At 44.7% G+C, this 20,264-nt stretch overlaps 1 protein-coding gene across 2 annotated transcripts in view; it reads right to left on the bottom strand.

Annotated features, from left to right (window-relative positions):
* The window catches only part of LOC106611816 (testican-1), a 332,029-nt gene that overhangs the window by 207,597 nt on the left and 104,168 nt on the right, over window positions 1-20,264 (bottom strand). The gene's annotated exons all lie outside the window — the stretch shown is intronic.

The following is a 20,264-nucleotide window of genomic DNA, read 5'->3' as shown; positions in this document are numbered from 1 at the left end:
CAGACAGACAGACAGACAGACAGACAGACAGACAGACAGACAGACAGACAGACAGACAGACAGACAGACAGACAGACAGACAGACAGGGAAGGGAAATGGAGAGAGAGAGAGGGAAGGGAAATGGAGAGAGAGAGAGAGAGAAGGGGAAGGGAAATGGAGAGAGAGCTAGAGAGAGGGAAGGGAAATGGAGAGAGAGAGAGAGAGAGAGAGAGAGAGAGAGAGAGGGAAGGGAAATGGAGAGAGAGAGAGAGAGAGAGGGAAGGGAAATGGAGAGTTAGAGAGAGAGAGAGAGAGAGAGAGAGAGAGAGAGAGAGAGAGAGAGAGAGAGAGAGAGAGAGAGAGAGAAGCTAATCTAAGTCAAAACTAGTGTGTGATATCCACTGCAGCCTTGAATACTGCAAAGCACCTTGGGTAAAACAACAGACACACTGCATGAACACACACCTGTTGTTCTGTTTGCAGTGGAAACACATGGTCTAAGTGATTGAATTTGAGCGGAGCCTACTCTACAAAACCACACACGTACACGCCAATCTTCACCTCCATCGATCTATTGAGTAACAATGGGCCGAGCTCCATTTCATTCAGCACTGCATATCTTGCAGCACAAATACGCACACACACACACTCATTACACAGTGTCAACATGTGTGTGAGCATGATTTAGGTGGCACATTTATGCTGTGTTAGTTTGTGTGTAAATTTTGACTGTGTTTTTTACAGTTGAAGTCGGAAGTTTACATACACTTAGGTTGGAGTCATTAAAACTTGCTTTGAACCACTCCACAAATTTCTTGTTAACAAACTATAGTTTTGGCAAGTTAGGACTTGTCGGTTAGGACACAAGTAATTTTTCCAACAACTGTTAACAGACAGATTATTTCACTTATCATTCAATGTATCACAATTCCAGCGGGTCAGAAGTTTACATACACTAAGTTGACTGTGCCTTTAAACAGCTTGGAAAATTCCAGAAAATTATGTCATGGCTTTAGAAGCTTCTAATAGGCTCATTGACATCATTTGAGTCAATTAGAGGTGTACCTGTGGATGTATTTCAAGGCCTACCTTCAAACTCAGTGCCTCTTTGCTTGACATGATGGGAAAATCAAAAGAAATCAGCCAAGACCTCAGAAAAAAAATGTAGACTTCCACAAGTCTGGTTCATCCTGGTGCGAAAAGTGCAAATCAATCCCAAAACAACAGCAATGGAGGAAACAGGTACAAAGTATCTATATCCACAGTAAAATGAGTCCTATATCGACATAACCTGAAAGGCCGCTCAGCAAGGAAGAAGCCACTGCTCCAAAACCGCCATAAAAAAAGCCAGACTACGGTTTGCAACTGCACATGGGGACAAAGATCGTACTTTTTGGAGAAATGTCCTCTGGTCTGATGAAACAAAAATAGAACTGTTTGGCCATAATGACCATCGTTATGTTTGGAGGAAAAAGAGGGAGGCTTGCAAACCGAAAAACACCATCCCAACCGTGAAGCACGGGGGTGGCAGCATCATGTTGTGGGGGTGCTTTACTGCAGGAGGGACTGGTGGACTTCACAAAATAGATAGTTTCACGAGGGAGGAAAATTATGTGGATATATTGAAGCAACATCTCAAGACATCAGTCAGGAAGTTAAAGCTTTGTCGCAAATGGGTCTTCCAAATGGACAATGACCCCAAGCATACTCTCAAAGTTGTGGCAAAATGGCTTAAGGATAACAAAGTCAAAGTATTGGAGTGGCCATCACAAAGCCCTGACCTCAATCCTATAGAACATTTGTGGGCAGAACTGAAAAAGCATGTGCGAGCAAGGAGGCCTACAAACCTGACTCAGTTACACCAGCTCTGTCAGGAGGAATGGGCCAAAATTCACCCAACTTATTGTAGGAAGCTTATGGAAGGCTACCCGAAATGTTTGACCCAAGTAAAACAATTTAAAGGCAATGCTACCAAATACTAATTGAGTGTATGTAAACTTCTGACCCACTGGGAATGTGTTGAAGAAATAAAAGCTGAAATAAATCATTCTCTCTACTATTATTCTGACATTTCACATTCTTAAAATAAAGTGGTGATCCTAACTGACCTAAAACAGGGATTTTTTTACTAGGATTAAATGTCAGGAATTGTGAAAAGCTGAGTTTAAATGTATTTGGTTAAGGTGTATGTAAACTTCCGACTTCAACTGTACCTGTAATTTGAGGTGTGTGTGTGTCAGAGTGTGTGTGTTTGCATGTGTATGTGTGCGTGTGCATGGCAGGTAGCCTAGTGGTTAAGATCGTTGGGCCAGTAAGTGAAAGGTTGCTGGTTTGAATCCCCAAGCTGACTATGTGAAAAATCTGCTGATGTACCCTTGAGCAAGGCACCTAACCTAGTTGCTCTGGATAAAAGTGTCTGCTAATTGACAAAGATTAAGTGTGTGTGGTAAGCCCCTCTACAGGAGAGCCCATGCCAGACAGAATAATTATCCTAAAGCCTCTTTGTCAGGTCTGTGTGGGACTGGGCTGGCTTTAAACAATCCATTTACCAGGATACATAAACATATTCCTTTCTGTCCTCTACCTTTCATTTCATCTCCTCTCTGGCCCTCCCTCTCCACGGCTTCTTCTTGCTCTCTGTTCTACTCTCCCTTCTCTTCATTCCATCCCAAACTCCCCTTCCGTCTCCTCAGCTTCCCTCTCTGTCGCCTTTGAAAATATCCTTCAGTCGATCCAACAACTGAGCTGTATGGCTCGGAGCCACACATCCAAAATACCCTTCCTCTCTCTCTCTCTCTCTCTCTCTCTTCTCTCCTCTTCTTCTTCAAAAATATTTTATCGTTCTGCTACTCAAAGAACTTGACGGCTTCATACTTGTCAATATCTCACTGGCTCTCTCTGCACTACCACTACCCCCCCACCTCCCCCTCAGTGTAAAATGTGAGCCTTTATAAGAAACATGAAAGAAAGAGGGCATCCCAATGAGACATCACTGCCAGAGACTTATTGAAATTGAAACGCATCGGCGTGTGAATTACAAGAGAAGAGGAGAAGAGTGTCAGTAGGGAGAGAGAGAGAACCCATATTTATGTTTATTTATTTTCCCTTTTGTACTTTAACTATTTGCACATCGTTACAACACTGTACATAACCATAATATGACATTTGAAATGAGTGTAATGTTTATTGTTCATTTTTTATTGTTTATTTCACTTTTTTAAATCTATTTCACTTGCTTTGGCAATGTAAACATACGTTTCCCATGCCAATAAAGCCCCTTGAACTGAATAGAGAGAGAGAGAGAGAGAGAGAGAGAGAGAGCTGACGACCCTGGTTCTGCTATAGAAGAGCTTTAACGATATGATTATGCTTAGAGATGGAGTGAGACGCAGGGAGGAAGGGATAGATAGAGATGTAGACAGTAAGAGACATGAACAGAGTGTAAGACATGATAAGCAGACAGAGACACTGACAGAGGGAGAGAAAGAGAATTACATTTTTAATATTGCAAAATGGTTGCTTTTATGGAAGTGACTCTGGGAGACTGGAGGGGTGGTTAAGGGAGGGAGTGAGAGAGAGATAGACGGACAACAGTTAAGTGACGAGGGAGATGAGCAAGAGAGGTTGGGTAAGAGAGATGGGGAGAAAGAAAGAAGGAGAGATGGGGAGAGAGCGAGAACCTGAGATGACAGGAGGGTACGGTATGGAGAGGAGAGGAGAGAGAACCTGAGATAACAGTAGGGTACGGTATGGAGAGGAGAGAGAACCTGATATAACAATAGGGTACGGTATGGAGGGATGAGAGAGGAGAGAGAACCTGAGATAACAGTAGGGTACGGTATGGAGGGATGAGAGAGGAGAGAGAACCTGAGATAACAATAGGGTACGGTATGGAGGGATGAGAGAGGAGAGAACCTGAGGTAACTGTAGGGTACGGTATGGAGGGATGAGAGAGGAGAGAACCTGAGATAACAGTAGGGTACGGTATGGAGGGATGAGAGAGGAGAGAGAACCTGAGATAACAGTAGGGTACGGTATGGAGGGATGGGAGAGGAGAGAGAACCTGAGATAACAGTAGGGTACGGTATGGAGGGATGAGAGAGGAGAGAGAACCTGAGGTAACTGTAGGGTACGGTATGGAGGGATGAGAGAGGAGAGAACCTGAGATAACAGTAGGGTACGGTATGGAGGGATGAGAGAGGAGAGAGAACCTGAGATAACAATAGGGTACGGTATGGAGGGATGAGAGAGGAGAGAGAACCTGAGATAACAGTAGGGTACGGTATGGAGGGATGAGAGAGGAGAGAGAACCTGAGATAACAGTAGGGTACGGTATGGAGAGGAGAGGAGAGGAGAGAGAACCTGAGATAACAGTAGGGTACGGTATGGAGGGATGAGAGAGGAGAGAGAACCTGAGATAACAGTAGGGTACGGTATGGAGGGATGAGAGAGGAGAGAACCTGAGGTAACAGTAGGGTACGGTATGGAGGGATGAGAGAGGAGAGAGAACCTGAGATAACAGTAGGGTACGGTATGGAGGGATGAGAGAGGAGAGAGAACCTGAGATAACAATAGGGTACGGTATGGAGGGATGAGAGAGGAGAGAGAACCTGAGGTAACAGTAGGGTACGGTATGGAGGGATGAGAGAGGAGAGAGAACCTGAGATAACAGTAGGGTACGGTATGGAGGGATGAGAGAGGAGAGAGAACCTGAGATAACAGTAGGGTACGGTATGGAGGGATGAGAGAGGAGAGAGAACCTGAGATAACAGTAGGGTACGGTATGGAGGGATGAGAGAGGAGAGAACCTGAGATAACAGTAGGGTACGGTATGGAGGGATGAGAGAGGAGAGAGAACCTGAGATAACAGTAGGGTACGGTATGGAGGGATGAGAGAGGAGAGAGAACCTGAGGTAACAGTAGGGTACGGTATGGAGGGATGAGAGAGGAGAGAGAACCTGAGATAACAGTAGGGTACGGTATGGAGAGGAGAGAGGAGAGAGAACCTGAGGTAACAGTAGGGTACGGTATGGAGGGATGAGAGAGGAGAGAGAACCTGAGATAACAGTAGGGTACGGTATGGAGGGATGGGAGAGGAGAGAGAACCTGAGATAACAGTAGGGTACGGTATGGAGGGATGAGAGAGGAGAGAGAACCTGAGATAACAGTAGGGTACGGTATGGAGGGATGGGAGAGGAGAGAACCTGAGATAACAATAGGGTACGGTATGGAGGGATGAGAGAGGAGAGAGAACCTGAGATAACTGTAGGGTACGGTATGGAGGGATGAGAGAGGAGAGAGAACCTGAGATAACAGAAGGGTACGGTATGGAGGGATGAGAGAGGAGAGAGAACCTGAGATAACAGTAGGGTACGGTATGGAGGGATGAGAGAGGAGAGAGAACCTGAGATAACAGTAGGGTACGGTATGGAGGGATGAGAGAGGAGAGAGAACCTGAGATAACAGTAGGGTACGGTATGGAGGGATGGGAGAGGAGAGAGAACCTGAGATAACAGTAGGGTACGGTATGGAGGGATGAGAGAGGAGAGAGAACCTGAGATAACAGTAGGGTACGGTATGGAGGGATGAGAGAGGAGAGAGAACCTGAGATAACAGTAGGGTACGGTATGGAGGGATGGGAGAGGAGAGAGAACCTGAGATAACAGTAGGGTACGGTATGGAGGGATGGGAGAGGAGAGAGAACCTGAGATAACAGTAGGGTACGGTATGGAGGGATGAGAGAGGAGAGAGAACCTGAGATAACAGTAGGGTACGGTATGGAGATGAGAGAGGAGAGAGAACCTGAGATAACAATAGGGTACGGTATGGAGAGGAGAGAGGAGAGAGAACCTGAGATAACAGTAGGGTACGGTATGGAGGGATGAGAGAGGAGAGAGAACCTGAGGTAACAGTAGGGTACGGTATGGAGGGATGAGAGAGGAGAGAGAACCTGAGATAACAATAGGGTACGGTATGGAGGGATGAGAGAGGAGAGAGAAAGGGAGTGTGTAACTGACATCTCTTTACCATGGTAGCCCTCATTCTAAACCCCTGAGTCAATCATATCCCTTTCACTCTCCAGTTACCCTGTTCCCATATCACAGCATGGCCCTATACTGTGGCAGACAGGCCTGTCAGTGTCAAGTTACCTATATCTACACCCAGGGATGCCACAGGCTCCCGCAGGCTGCTAAAGGTAGACGTATGAATAATAGATATCCCTGCATCACCCTCCATTAGCCTCACAGTACCAGCCTACTGCTCTATTTGTTTGTGTGCCTGTCTACTTATTTATTTATCTATGATGTTGTAGTAGAGAGAGGTGAGGGGGTGGAAGTGATGACTGATGAAGGCAGCTGGGGCGAGGTCAGTCGTTGGCATGGTAGCGCAGCTGTGTGTGTGATCAAAACAACAGAAGTGTGTGGTTAAAGAGATAAGAAGAGATCTATGGTTAAAGAGATAAGAAGAAAGGTGATATCACAGGATTAAAAGGTTTTTTTTTTACTTTTTTTTTAACTTTTAAACTTAGATTTTTTTGGTTCTACAAAACCTAGAAATGCGCCGTTTTCACATACTGTATGAAGATACTGGTATTGTGCTGGAGATGATGAACATGAGGGTGAAAAGTAGTAGAATTGCCCTTTATGGTGGGAGATTTGTGGTTGTGAACAAGTTGAATGTCTGTAAAAATAGCAAGATAGATCATTTATATGGCTAAGAAGAAAAATGTCAGAGCTAAAATGAGTTGATAAACAGTTGATAATTCAGACCACTTTTTGCTGTTGTTGGCATGATTACAGGGTTGTGCTTGTTGTTGACATGCTAACAAAGCTGTCTTCTCTGCCAATCTGTCTCTCTCCAGGGTGGAATTGAATAGTGCTAATTTACAACGTTTAATTTTTCTCTCTCTTTTTAAGTCAGCAGATGTTGCTTCTTCTGTGTGTGTGTGTGTGTGTGTGTGTGTGTGTGTGTGTGTGTGTGTGTGTGTGTGTGTGTGTGTGTGTGTGTGTGTGTGTGTGTGTGTGTGTGTGTGTGTGTGTGTGTGTGTGTGTGTGTGTGTGTGTGTGTGTGTGTGTGTACTTTGGATGAGTGCTTTGGCCAAGTAGGCAATGATATCAGTAGGATGAGTGCTTTGGCCAAGTACACAAGGATATCAATAGGATGAGTGCTTTGGCCAAGTACACAAGGATATCAATAGCATTGGTATTTATATTCATTAGTGCTCTTCAGAAAAGCTTCCTTTGAGGACCAAAAAAACACATCACAAACTATCAATAGCATCCGCCTGCTTATTCTCTCCACATCTCGCTGTTTCTTTCTCCTTTTCTCTCTCAAACCCATCTCTCACTCTCTGCCTCCCTCTCTCCCTCCCTCCTCCCTTCTCCCTCTCCTCTCTCGCTCCAAGAACGCGATGCAGCGATAGACCCTGAGTCTTAACAGCTTTTCATTGTCGTCTGCTGAAAGAATTTAAAAAAATGTGCACTGCTTATCAGAACGGATGTGTCCATTGCTCATTACCTACCACCTCTCCAAATCACCCAGCTTTCTCTGGGGTTTTTGAACCAGCACAGCAAGCTGGTTAATCAATTTGCGGTGCGAGGGGGAATTTGTGCTGGCAAGAAGAGATAAAATAGGAGTAATGGAATCCATACATTTGCATTGATGAGCACAGAGTAGCTGCTAATGAAAGCTTCACGCGCCCGAAGAATGGAAAGATAAACGCACACTCTCTTCAGGAGGACGAAGAGAGGAAGCGAAGACTTCAAGAAACGGGAGAGGGAGAGAGAGCGAGAGATTGTGCTGAGACGGAGGTAGAGAAAGCATTGGAAGCGTTTACAGAGGACATGGATACCGACACAGATACTTTTTTTTTTCTTTCCAGGAAGTGGAGAGCTAGGGTACCAGCAGCCTCAGGGTCTCTCTACTACACATGCTCACTGGCATCCCTCTTAAACTCTCTCATACCGTGGATGGTGGGAAAAGGCCCAAGGCCTTATAAATGTGTAGGCCTATAGCTGTTACTCCATATTGGAATGACTTTGTGAAAACTGTCCGTTCTACTCACGCTATTTCTATGGGCCATATAGCGGCTTTGTTCTATTGGATCTCAGACCCTCTCTGCAGCTTTATCCCGCAGCGACGCTGCAGTCATGGCGACAGGAGGAGCGAGGGATGAGGAGCGAGGGATGAGGAGCGAAGGATGAGGAGCGAGGCAAGAGCTCAGAAGACAACGGAGAGATAAACACCTCCTTCATTGATCTACACACTCCTCCGCTCACTATAGTTTCACTCCCTCCATCGTTCTCACACTCCTCCGCTCACTATAGTTTCACTCCCTCCATCGTTCTCACACTCCTCCGCTCACTATAGTTTCACTCCCTCCATCGTTCTCATTCTCAGTTTATTTTTTATTTTTATAGCACTTTTTCTATTCTTTTGTGCATAGATTAAATTAATGATATTATTTTTGCATCTCGGCCTCCTTGGGTTATTCCTTTTCATGGTTTTGAGTTTGAATACATTTGGAACTCTATTAATTATAAACCTCATAATAATTCACATTTCCTGTTGCTGCAAGATTATTTTCCTGCTGTAACAAACTGGCTCAACCCTAGTCTATGAGTAACAATAAACCCAAATGTCCTCTGTTTTTCCTCCTCTTCCCTTCATCCCCTCCTCTTCCCTTCACCTCTACTTTACCTTCCTCTCTCCTAATCGTCTCTCTCACACTCCCTTATCCTGTACCCCCCCCTCTCCCCTCCATCTCAGCCACCCACCTCTCTCTCTCTCTCTCTCTCATCAGGATCAGGGCGTTCACACAAGGCCTGTCAGAACAGGGTGAACAGGGTGCTTTTTGGCTAGAGAGAGGGAAAGTTCAAAGCTAGCCTGGGGGAAGGACCCTGAGTGTGTGTGTGTGTGTGTGTGTGTGTGTGTGTGTGTGTGTGTGTGTGTGTGTGTGTGTGTGTGTGTGTGTGTGTGTGTGAGAGAGAGAGAGTGAGAGAGAGTGAGAGAGAGAGAGAGAGAGAGAGAGAGAGAGAGAGAGTGTGAGCATGTGTGTGTGTGAGAGAGAGAGAGAGAGAGAGAGAGGGAGAGAGAGAGAGAGAGAGAAATAGAGAGAGACCCAACCAAATCATGAGAAAACAAAAATATAATTACTTGACACATTGGAAAGAATATACAAAAAAAAACAGAGTACACGGTGACAGAATACCTGACCACCGTGACTGACCCAAAAATAATGAAATCTTTGACTATGTACAGACTCAGTTAGCATAGCCTTGCTATTAAGAAAGGCTGTATAGAAAGAGTCATGTGAAGGCCAAATTACAGAGGAGAAACCTCTTGATGCAATTCAAGTCTTTAAGTCCGGAAAAACTCCAGGGCTGAATGGCGTACCAGTGGAAGTATACCAAACCTTTTTTGATATACTCAAAAGACCATTATTAGCATGTTATAACCACTCCTATATAAATGGTAGATTATCAGACACGAAACAAGGTCTGATTTCATTATTACTGAAACAGGATCCAAGTGGTATCTATAAATATCCAGTCCATTTAAAAAAACGGAGGCCTCTTACACTTCAGTGTTGTGATGCAAAAATTCTAGCTAAATGCTTGCCGCATAGAATCAAAAAGGATTTGTCAGATATTATTCATGTCACGCCCTGACCTTAGAGATCCTTTTAATTCTCTATTTTGGTTAGGTCAGGGTGTGACTAGGGTGGGTACTCTAGTTTTGTATTTCTATGTTGTCCTGATATGGTTCCCAGTCAGAGGCAGCTGTATCTCGTTGTCTCTGATTGGGGATCATATTTAGGCAGCCTTTTCCCACCTGTTGTTTGTGGGATCTTATTTTGAGTCAGTGCATGTTGCACCGCTGTTGTCGCGGTTTGTTGGTTGTTTCTTTTGTCCTTGTAGTTAGTTGTAAAGTTTCACAAAAATAAAATGTGGAACTAAGAGCACGCTTGGTCCTTCTCTACACACAGTCCTGACAATTCATCCTAATCAGACAGGTTTTTTACATGGATGATACATTGGAGATAAAATAAGAGAAGTAGTGGAAACAATAGAATACAATTAAATATTGGGGAAACCAGGCCTGGTTTTCATAGCTGACTTTGAAAAGGCTTTTGATATAGTACGACTGTAGTTTATATATAAATACCTGGAATATTTCAATTTTGGAGAATCTCTTATAAAATGGGTTAAAGTTATGTATAGTAACCCCAGGTGTAAAATAGTAAATAATGGCTACAAATCTCGAAGTTTTAAACTGTCAAGAGGAGTAAGACAACGTTGTCCACTATCGGCATATCTATTTATTATTGCCTTCGAAATGTTAGCTGTTAAAATTAGATCCAACGATAATATTAAGGGATTAGAAATCCATGGCTTAAAAACAAAGGTGTCATTGTATGCTGATGATTCATGTTTTCTTTTAAAACCACAATTAAGCATCCCTCCACAGCCTCATAGTATCAGGATAAGGTAAGACCCAGATGCAGACCGTGTCGAAGTAACAATGTTTGTTACAGAAACAGAGGCAAATGTACAGGACGGCAGGCAGGGTCAGGTAAGGCAGAGGTCGGAAATCCAGATGGGGCAAAGGTACAGGATGGCAAGCAGGCTCAGGGTCAGGGGCAGGCAGAGTGGTCAGGTGGGAGGGTTCAGGGTCAGGACAGGCAAGGGTCAAAAACCAGGAGGACGAGAAAAAGAGAGGCTGGGAAAAGACAGGAGCTGACAGGACAAACGCTGGTAAGCTTGACAAACAAGACGAACTGGCAACAGACAAACAGAGAACACAGGTATAAATACACAGAGAATAATGGGGAAAATGGGCGACACCTGGAGGGGGGTGGAGTCAATCACAAAGACAGGTGAAACAGATCAGGGCGTGACAGTCAGTCCCCCCCAGGGGCGCCACCTGGCGGCCTACCTGGGTGCATACCTGGTTGACCGGGGAGCCGGCGGTAGAAGTCGGCGATGAGGGCTGGGTCCAGGATGTCTCTAGCGTGGACCCAGCACCTCTCCTCCGGGCCATAACCCTCCCAGTCAACCAGGTACTGGAAACCCCTGCCCCATGGTCAAACCATCAGGAGGCATCTCACCGTGTACGCCAGATAGCCATCGATGACACGAGGAGGAGGGGTGGGCCTGGAAATGGAAGACAAGGGACTGTGAGACACGGGCTTGATACGGGACACATGAAAGGTGGGGTGTATACGAAGGGTACGAGGCAACAGAAGATGAACAGCAGAGGGGCTAATGACCTTGGAGATGGGGAAAAGGCCAATAAACCGGGGAGACAGTTTGCGGGACTCCACCCGGAGGGGCAGATCCCAGGTGGAGAGCCATACCTTCTGCCCGAGACGATACTGGGGAGCCGGGGTCCGATGGCGATCCGCTTGTCGTCGATACCTGGAGGTGGTCTTTAGGAGGGCCGACCGGGCTCTCCTCCAGGTATGACGACAGGGGCGGACAAACATCTGGGCAGAAGGTATGCCGACCTCCTCTTCCTGCTCAGGGAAGAGCAGGGGCTGATACCCCAGGGAACACTCGAAGGGAGATAGTCCCGTGGCAGAACAGGGAAGGATGTTGCGGGCATATTCGACCCACACAGGTGGGCTCCAGGTGGTGGGATTGGCAGAGACCCGGCAGCGCAGGGTGGTCTCGAGGTCCTGGTTGGCTGTCTCAGACTGGCCGTTGGACCAAATGATGGTGCAGCACGCCTTCCAGAACTGGGATGAGAACTGAGGACGGGCAGTTCATGGATCCGGAAGACGTACTGCACCATGAGCTGGGCCGTCTCTTTGGCAGAGGGTAGTTTGGGGAGAGGAGTGAAGTGGGCGGCTTTAGAGAACCGATCCACCACGGTCAGGATGGCGGTGACCCATGACAAAGTCCAGGGAGATGTGAGACCAGGGACGGTGGGGGACAGGCAGAGGTTGGAGGAGACCAGCCGGAGCTTGCAGAGGAGTCTTGTTCTGTGTACAAAATGTGCAAGCGGCAAAGAATGCAGACACGTCCGGGACCATGGTAGGCCACCAAAAGCACTGTCACACAAAGGCAAGGTCCGACAGGCACCCGGGTGGCAAGCCAGCCTGGAGGAGTGGGGCCCACTCCAGGACCGCAGAGTGAGCAGACAGTGTCGGGAACGAATATCCGGCTATCAGGGCAGGACAGTGCATCCGGCTTGACATTCTTGGATCCCGGCCGGTATGAGAGGGAGAAGTTGAACCGTGCGAACAGCAGGGCCCATCTGGCTTGCCTGGAGTTGAGGCACTTGGCGGTGCGGAGATACTCCAGGTTCTTGTGATCAGTCCACACAATGAACAGATGTTCCACCCCCTCCAGCCAGTGCCTCCATTCCTCCAACGCCATCTTCACCGCGAGAAGCTCCCGATTCCCCACATCGTAGTTCCTTTCCGTGGCATTGAGGTGATGGGGAAGGCGGCGTAGGGATGTAGCTTGAGGTCAAGGGCAGAACGCTGGGACAGGACAGCCCCCACTCCAACGTCCGAAGCATCGGTCTCCACTACAAACTTACGAGATGGGTCCGGATGAACCAGGATGGGAGCTGTGGTGAAGCAATGTTTGAGGTCCCGGAACCTCAAAAAATATATACCAGTTTCATTTACGGACCAAAAAATTGACAGCTGTGCCATATCAATTGCAAAATAGTTGGGAAGAGATTTTCGATGTACCGAATCCACGGCACATGGTTTATGAATTGACACACAAAACAACGGCAGATTCAAAACTTTTAAATTTAAATTATACAAAATTCTTGCAACCAATAGAATGTTATATATATATATATATATATATATATATGGGGGATACAATCTTCCCAGCTCTGCAGATTTTGCTGCAAGGAGGCAGAGTTATTAGATTATTTATTTTGGTACTGCCCATAAGTAGCTCTTTTTTGGTCACAGGTCCAGGAATGGCTGAAGAATTGCAACATTTATCTAGAACTAATGCTGCTGATAGCAATACTGGGTGATCTGAAAAGTCATAGTCAATCGATCAATAAGATGTTTATCCTTAATTTACAATCTGTAGAAACTATGATAATAGAAAGGTTCAGTACTTTTGTGAAGCATCACAGCACAGTTGAAAAATATATGGCAAATAGAAATCCAAAATGGATGGTGTTAAGAGATAGATGGGAGGGGTTGAATGGAGCTGAAGGGTGGGACTAATAACAACAAGATAACAAATGTAAAACATACGAGGTCTGTCAAATGTATTTAGGTTCAGAACGATTGTGAAATAGCACAGTTACAAATAGAAATCAAACTGAACAGACATCAGAAATAACGTAAGGCAGGACTAAAAACAACCAAAATATAACAATTGTAAAGTAGATTGTGTCTGTAAAATGTGGGGTGGCAGGTAGCCTAGTGGTTAGAGTGTTGGACTAGTTACCAAAAGGTCGCAAGATCGAATCCCCAAGCTGACAAGGCAAAAATCTGTTGTTCTGCCTCTGAACAAGGCAGTTAACCCACTGTTCCTAGGCGATCATTGAAAATAAGAATTTGTTCTTAACTAACTTGCCTAGCTAAATAAAGGTAAAATAGTATGTATAAACTGAAGGTAGAAGCCTAAGTGTATGTACGTAGAGTTGAAGACGGAAGTTTACATACACCTTAGCCAAATACATTTAAACTCAGTTTCTCACAATTCCTGACATTTAATCCCAGTAAAAATCCCTGTTTTAGGTCAGTTAGGATCACCACTTTATTTTAAGAATGTGAAATGTCAGTATAATAGCAGAGAGAATGATTTATTTCAGCTTTTATTTTTTCCATCACATTCCCAGTGAGTCAGAAGTTTACATACACTCAAATAGTATTTGGTAGCATTGATTTTAAATTGTTTAACTTGGGTCAAATATTTTGGGAAGCCTTCCACAAGCTTCCCACCATAAGTTGGGTGAATTTTGGACCATTCCTCCTGACAGAGCTGGTGTAACTAAGTCAGGTTTGTAGGCCTTGCTCGCACACACTTTTTCAGTTCTGCCCACAGATTTTCTATAGGCTTGAGGTCAGGGCTTTGTGATGGCCACTTCAATACCTTGACTTTGTTGTCCTTAAGCCATTTTGCCACAACTTTGAGAGTATGCTTGGGGTCATTGCCCATTTGGAAGACCCATTTGCGACCAAGCTTTAACTTCCTGACTGATGTCTTGAGATGTTGCTTCAATATATCCACATCATTTTCCTGCCTCATGATGCCATCTATTTTGTGAAGTGCACCAGTCCCTCCTGCAGCAAAGCACCCCCACAACATGATGCTGCCACCCCCGTGCTTCACGGTTGGGATGGTGTTCTTCAGCTTGCAAGCCTCCCCCTTTTTCCTCCAAACATAACGATGGTCATTATGACCAAACAGTTCAATTTCGTTTCATCAGACCAGAGGACATTTCTCCAAAAAGTACAATCTTTGTCCCCATGTGCAGTTGCAAACCGTAGTCTGGCTTTTTATGGCGGTTTTGGAGCAGTGGCTTCTTCCTTGCTGAGCGGCCTTTCAGGTTATGTCGATATAGGACTCGTTTTACTGTGGATATAGACACTTTTGTACCGGTTTCCTACAGCATCTTCACAAGGTCCTTTGCTATTGCTCTGGGATTGATTTGCACTTTTCGCACCAAAGTACGTTCATCTCTAGGAGACAGAACACGTCTCCTTCCTGAGCGGTATGATGGCTGCGTGGTCCCATGTTGTTTATACTTGCACACTATTGTTTGTACAGATGAATGTGGTACCTTCAGGGGTTTGGAAATTGCTCCCAAGGATGAACCAGACTTGTGGAGGTCTACAATATTTTTCTGTTTTGGCTGATTTCTTTTGATTTTCCCATGATGTCAAGCAAAGAAGCACTGAGTTTAAAGGTAGGCCTTGAAATACATCCACAGGTACACCTCCAATTGACTCAAATGATGTCAATTAGCCTATCAGAAGCTTCTAAAGCCATGACATCATTTTCTGGAATTTTCCAAGCTGTTTAAAGGCACAGTCAACTTAGTGTATGTAAACTTCTGACCCACTGGAACTGTGATACAGTGAATTATAAGTGAAATAATCTGTCTGTAAACAATTGTTGGAAAAATTACTTGTGTCGTGCACAAAGTAGATATCCTAACCGACTTGCCAAAACTATAGTTTGTTAACAAGAAATTTGTGAAGTGGTTGAAAAACGAGTTTTAATGACTCCAACCTAAGTGGATGTAAACTTCCGACTTCTATATATATATATATCGATATATTTACCCCCCCAAAATATGGGGATTGGAAATGATGCAGACGATTACATTGATGGAAGCAACACTCTATCTGCAATATTAAAGCTGACCCCCCCCCCACAAAATGAGGTGGAAACTGAGCTGCACTTCCTAACCTCCTGCCAAATGTATGACCATATTACAGACACATATTTCCTTCAGATTACACAGATCCACAAATAATTTGAAAACAAATCCAATTTTGATAAACTCCCATATCTATTGGGTGAAATACTACAGTGTGCCATCACAGCAGCAAGATTTGTCACCTGTTGCCACAAGAAAAGTGCAACTAGTGAAGAACAAACACCATTGTAAATACAACCCATATTTATGTTTATTTATTTTCCCTTTTGTACTTTATTAACTACTTGCACATCGTTACAACACTGTACATATACATAATGTGACATTTGTAATGTCTTTATTCTTTTGGAACTTTTGTGAGTGTAATGTTTACTGTACATTTTTATTGTTAAATATCTATTTCACTAGCTTTGGCAATGTAAACATGTTTCCCATGCCAATAAAGACCCTTGATTTGAAATTGAATTGATAGAGAAATAAAGAGAGAGAGAGACAGAGTGAGAGGTAGAGAGAGAGAGAGAGATAGAAAGAGAAATAGAGCGAGAGAGAGAGACAAATAGAGAGAGAGCGAGAGAGATAGGAATAAAGAAAGAGAGAGAGTGAAATAGATAGAGGGTGATGGAGAGCGTGCGCTGGCGAGAGAGAGAGAGAGAGAGAGAGAGAGAGAGTGAGTGTACCTATGTGCATGAATGCATGAGTATGTGTCTGTCTGCAAGGCGCATGTGTGTGCGTGCTTGCCCGCTCCTGTGTGTGTGTGTGTGTGTGTGTGTGTGTGTGTGTGTGTGTGTGTGTGTGTGTGTGTGTGTGTGTGTGTGTGTGTGTGTGTGTGTGTGTGTGTGCCTACTGTATGCATGTGTGTATATTATTCCTCTCTCAGCTTTCACCAGTGCTAAATTAGAGACAAATTAATGCAGACAGTACACCCACTCCAGGCTGCTGCCAAGTTTTCTCTGTAAACTTTTCAGAATGCATTGTGTTTGCTATGGAAATTACCATTAACTGTGTGGGCTTCTCTCTTCTTCTCTCTGGGTCACTGAGTTTCACTGTATAATTGAGTTAATGTGAAGTTGGTTACGTCTGCTTTGTTTCTCTGTGTGAGTCGTTCTGTGTGAGTTATAGCTGTGTGTTTATGTGTGTGTGTGTCCATGTGTTTACAGATGACCAGGATAGTATTAGTCTGTGTGTGTAATTGAGTGAGCGAGTCAACAGTATGGATATGTCAGAACAGTGAGTCTGAGTGTGTGTTTTATTCTGGCAGAAGGTAAAGATAGGATGAGAAAGTAGTCAGTAAGCTGTCCCTTCTTCTTCTGTTTACCTTCCTAATCACCCCTCCCACACTCCTTCCCTCCCTCCCCCTTCTGCTTCCTCCCTGCTCCTGAGGAAGAGCGTGATACAGAGATAAAAAGATGACGCTTTTATTATTGGGCCAACAGAAAATCAATCCGAGCAGCGCACTGCTATTTACACAAGCAAATATACATTTCCCAGGGAAACGTGGTCAGTGTGTGTGTGTGTGTGTGTGTGTGTGTGTGTGTGTGTGTGTGTGTGTGTGTGTGTGTGTGTGTGTGTGTGTGTGTGTGTCGGTCAGAGCAGCGATTGTATTCCTGTTTGCTGTGCAATGGAAGATTGAGCAACAGAAATGACTCAAGGCTCTCTCTTCTTCTCTCTCGCTCTCTCTCTCTCTCTACCGCTGGGGCGTGCAAGAGTCAGCCACCCGCACAGCCTGCAAGAAAGGCAATTAACATGAAGACACAGAGAGGAGGAGAGAAGAGAGAGAAAAGAAAGTGGAGAAACGCATACAAACACAGCCAACCTACATGAAACGGCAAGGCGTTTAAGGACATTGAAGGCGGTCTCTACAACAGAACATCAGCCACAATAGCAGGGAGATTAGGTATCTCTATCAAACACAGTAGCAGGGAGATTAGGTATCTCTATCAAACACAGTAGCAGGGAGATTAGGTATCTCTATCAAACACAGTAGCAGGGAGATTAGGTATCTCTATCAAACACAGTAGCAGGGAGATTAGGTATCTCTATCAAACACAGTAGCAGGGAGATTAGGTATCTCTATCAAACACAGTAGCAGGGAGATTAGGTATCTCTATCAAACACAGTAGCAGGGAGATTAGGTATCTCTATCAAACACAGTAGCAGGGAGATTAGGTATCTCTATCAAACACAGTAGCAGGGAGATTAGGTATCTCTATCAAACACAGTAGCAGGGAGATTAGGTATCTCTATCAAACACAGTAGCAGGGAGATTAGGTATCTCTATCAAACACAGTAGCAGGGAGATTAGGTATCTCTATCAAACACAGTAGCAGGGAGATTAGGCATCTCTATCAAACACAGTAGCAGGGAGATTAGGCATCTCTATCAAACACAGTAGCAGGGAGATTAGGTATCTCTATCAAACACAGTAGCAGGGAGATTAGGTATCTCTATCAAACACAGTAGCAGGGAGATTAGGCATCTCTATCAAACACAGTAGCAGGGAGATTAGGCATCTCTATCAAACACAGTAGCAGGGAGATTAGGCATCTCTATCAAACACAGTAGCAGGGAGATTAGGTATCTCTATCAAACACAGTAGCAGGGAGATTAGGTATCTCTATCAAACACAGTAGCAGGGAGATTAGGTATCTCTATCAAACACAGTAGCAGGGAGATTAGGTATCTCTATCAAACACAGTAGCAGGGAGATTAGGTATCTCTATCAAACACAGTAGCAGGGAGATTAGGTATCTCTATCAAACACAGTAGCAGGGAGATTAGGTATCTCTATCAAACACAGTAGCAGGGAGATTAGGCATCTCTATCAAACACAGTAGCAGGGAGATTAGGCATCTCTATCAAACACAGTAGCAGGGAGATTAGGCATCTCTATCAAACACAGTAGCAGGGAGATTAGGCATCTCTATCAAACACAGTAGCAGGGAGATTAGGCATCTCTATCAAACACAGTAGCAGGGAGATTAGGTATCTCTATCAAACACAGTAGCAGGGAGATTAGGTATCTCTATCAAACACAGTAGCAGGGAGATTAGGTATCTCTATCAAACACAGTAGCAGGGAGATTAGGTATCTCTGTCAAACACAGTAGCAGGGAGATTAGGTATCTCTGTCAAACACAGTAGCAGGGAGATTAGGTATCTCTGTCAAACACAGTAGCAGGGAGATTAGGTATCTCTGTCAAACACAGTAGCAGGGAGATTAGGTATCTCTGTCAAACACAGTAGCAGGGAGATTAGGTATCTCTGTCAAACACAGTAGCAGGGAGATTAGGTATCTCTATCAAACACAGTAGCAGGGAGATTAGGTATCTCTATCAAACACAGTAGCAGGGAGATTAGGTATCTCTATCAAACACAGTAGCAGGGAGATTAGGTATCTCTATCAAACACAGTAGCAGGGAGATTAGGTATCTCTATCAAACACAGTAGCAGGGAGATTAGGTATCTCTATCAAACACAGTAGCAGGGAGATTAGGTATCTCTATCAAACACAGTAGCAGGGAGATTAGGTATCTCTATCAAACACAGTAGCAGGGAGATTAGGTATCTCTATCAAACACAGTAGCAGGGAGATTAGGTATCTCTATCAAACACAGTAGCAGGGAGATTAGGTATCTCTATCAAACACAGTAGCAGGGAGATTAGGTATCTCTATCAAACACAGTAGCAGGGAGATTAGGCATCTCTATCAAACACAGTAGCAGGGAGATTAGGCATCTCTGTCAAACACAGTAGCAGGGAGATTAGGTATCTCTATCAAACACAGTAGCAGGGAGATTAGGCATCTCTATCAAACACAGTAGCAGGGAGATTAGGTATCTCTATCAAACACAGTAGCAGGGAGATTAGGCATCTCTATCAAACACAGTAGCAGGGAGATTAGGTATCTCTATCAAACACAGTAGCAGGGAGATTAGGTATCTCTATCAAACACAGTAGCAGGGAGATTAGGTATCTCTATCAAACACAGTAGCAGGGAGATTAGGTATCTCTATCAAACACAGTAGCAGGGAGATTAGGTATCTCTATCAAACACAGTAGCAGGGAGATTAGGTATCTCTATCAAACACAGTAGCAGGGAGATTAGGTATCTCTATCAAACACAGTAGCAGGGAGATTAGGTATCTCTATCAAACACAGTAGCAGGGAGATTAGGTATCTCTATCAAACACAGTAGCAGGGAGATTAGGTATCTCTATCAAACACAGTAGCAGGGAGATTAGGTATCTCTATCAAACACAGTAGCAGGGAGATTAGGTATCTCTATCAAACACAGTAGCAGGGAGATTAGGTATCTCTATCAAACACAGTAGCAGGGAGATTAGGTATCTCTATCAAACACAGTAGCAGGGAGATTAGGTATCTCTATCAAATACAGTAGCAGGGAGATTAGGTATCTCTATCAAACACAGTAGCAGGGAGATTAGGTATCTCTATCAAACACAGTAGCAGGGAGATTAGGTATCTCTATCAAACACAGTAGCAGGGAGATTAGGTATCTCTGTCAAACACAGTAGCAGCCTATGTTCTCCGTATGTGGAGCTATAGCAGGCGCGTGGCTCACACAGGGCACTGTGTCATCCCCTGATCAAAGACAGATTTCGAAGACTACACACAAATGCGGGTGTGCGCACGTGCGTCGGGCTGAGGCGCTGAAACTGCTTAGCCACCCACAGCAGCTGTGAGAAGGGATCTCATTTCACACAATCCCACAGGACGTTAAAAGGCTTACTCAGGCTGAGGCTGGGGCTGGGAGCGTGAGAGGGAAGGAGGGAGGGAGTTGAAGAAGGTGGAGAGAGATTGAGAGGCAGAAATAGAAGAGGATGAGAAGGGGAGGGGGAGAAGAGATGGAGGAGGTGGAGGAAGATGGAAGGGGAAAGAGAGGAAGGGAA

The sequence above is a fragment of the Salmo salar genome, chromosome ssa09 (assembly GCF_905237065.1).
Source record: "Salmo salar chromosome ssa09, Ssal_v3.1, whole genome shotgun sequence".
NCBI classification, from domain to species: domain Eukaryota; kingdom Metazoa; phylum Chordata; class Actinopteri; order Salmoniformes; family Salmonidae; genus Salmo; species Salmo salar.
This window is presented reverse-complemented; position numbering and strand designations above follow the sequence as displayed.